We start from the raw sequence: 2,176 nt of genomic DNA on the forward strand, positions 1-2,176 counted from the left end.
CATTTAGGTTGCTACAATAATATTTATTGCATCACAGTTTGTAATAGCAAATAGTAAACAACTTAAATGACAATTATGGGAGAATGGATAGATAAAATGTGGTCTAGTCATATGATGGATTATTATGCAAGCTAAAAGGATTAAAACATAGTTATCATTGTGGATGGAACTCAGACATAATTTGTATTTTTTTTTTTTTACGCCTACAGCATCCAGTATTTCTAGGTGGTCTCTCATCCAAGTACTATCCAGGCCTGACCCTGCTTAGCTTCCGAGATCAGACGAGATCGGGCATGTTCAGGGTGGCATGGCCGTAGACCATAATTTGTATTTTAAAAGGAAGGTCGACATATAGCATGATAACATTTTTGCAAAATTTTTTAATTCACAAAATAGTGCTGCATGCTTTGTAAGAAAAATAGGGCAGGTGAGTTGGAAAGATGTACATTAAATATCTGGATGAAAATGCCTATGGCGAAAGGAGAAGAGTTCAGGTAAAGAAATAAAACTCAAAATTGTCTATAACTGAGAAGTATGCATAAACAAATTATGTCCATCTACTGTGCAACTGAGGTCTGACACAATCCGAAAAACAAAAAAGAAACAAATGAACAAAACTGTGATGCAACAGTACCAATACTTAGGTGAGAGTTAAAAGTAAATAATTAAGTGGGACTAGACTTTTTTAACATGGAATTTCCAAGACATATTGTTAAGTGAAAAAAAGCAAGTCAAAAGACCATACGTAAAATGTTAAAACACTATGTAAAAAAATCACAAAATAAAACTTTTTTACACAGACATACACATACATGCATACACACATATGCAAATGAATAAAGTTGTAGGAAAGATAGCTATGAAAAAATATAAATATTAATGTGGGAAAGTTTTCTACATTATTTATAAAAATTTGTAAATAATACAGAATAAAAACAAAGGCAGATAGAAACTCCAGGAAAAACAAAAATCATTAAGAAAGAGAATGTAGTTCTAATGATCACTGCTTCTGCAACGAATAATATTTTACAGTCTCATAATGTAAAGTGTTGAGTTTTTTTCTCTCTTTTTCGCCCTCTACACAGGTGTATGTGAGTATATATAATATACAATATATATAATATGCATATATTTACATATGTGAAATGTTAATTTCCACAAGTATTTTATGCCCACAATATTCATGTCATTACAAAATTTTGTTCATTTATGGTGTGAAATCTAACTCCCAAGAGACTATATCCTTGTTTCTTACAGCCACATCATCCCTGTCTGCCTGTCTCTCTGTCTCTCTGTATTTATCTCTATCTCTAGATTCTATCTATATCGATATCTGTATCTATATATATCTCAGCTACATAGCAAGTCAAGTTTTCAAGGACTTCCATGGAGTTAAAACAAGAGATGGATGAGGCACCTATTGAACAGTGTCCAGCTCTGCAGTTAGGATACATTCATTGCCAATAGTAGAGTATGAATTGATTTTAAGTTGTTCATAACCAACCTGTAGATAAACTCTGGAAGATTTAATTATAGTGTAAATGCTATCACCCTTGATAATGCAAAAGTCAAGTATGGATGACAGAAGGTACAAAGTGAAGTGTAGAATTGCTGAATGGACTCGTTGTGAAGCTAATATCTTAATTGTATAAAAAGTATTAAAGGAGAGTTGATGGAACAATAAATAAAGGTTAGGATATAATTTTCAGTTATAAAGGTAACCAACACAGGAACTGAAAGAAGAGATAGAGGTGTTAAAAATTAGCTTATTTTTTCATCTACCATATGACAGATTAAATAAATAATATCTAATATTGATAAACCAAGAAATAGCAGTAAAAGCATATTTAGGAATATGGAAGTATATTAGTTAGAGTGCTTTTTTCTCCAATAACAAAAATAACACTAAGCCAATTTGACTTGGATTATAAGGAAATATATTGGCTCTCATTATTAAACATTGAGAGGGAGAGCAAATTTAAGACTGATCCAATTCAGTATGTTGAGCTCTGTTTCCCTGCATTTCTCTTGGCCCTGAACTTATTTATGGGTTGGTTTAATCTTCACGATGGTATCAAGATGGCTTTCACTCCAGGTCTTTCCACATTTCCAAGTCTTAGGAAAAGTGATCTCTAGTTCCCAGAAGGAAAATAAAATTTCCTCTTTTCTTTTCTCA

The 2,176-nt window shown here is 32.1% G+C and overlaps 1 pseudogene; it reads right to left on the minus strand.

The window, feature by feature from the left end:
- Nucleotides 1–200: 200 nt before the first annotated feature.
- Nucleotides 201–319, minus strand: LOC120596385 (uncharacterized; annotated as a pseudogene).
- Between the last annotated feature and the right edge of the window lie 1,857 nt (nucleotides 320–2,176).

The sequence above is a fragment of the Pteropus medius genome, unplaced genomic scaffold, assembly GCF_902729225.1.
Source record: "Pteropus medius unplaced genomic scaffold, Ma_sr-lr_union100, whole genome shotgun sequence".
NCBI classification, from domain to species: Eukaryota; Metazoa; Chordata; class Mammalia; order Chiroptera; family Pteropodidae; genus Pteropus; species Pteropus medius.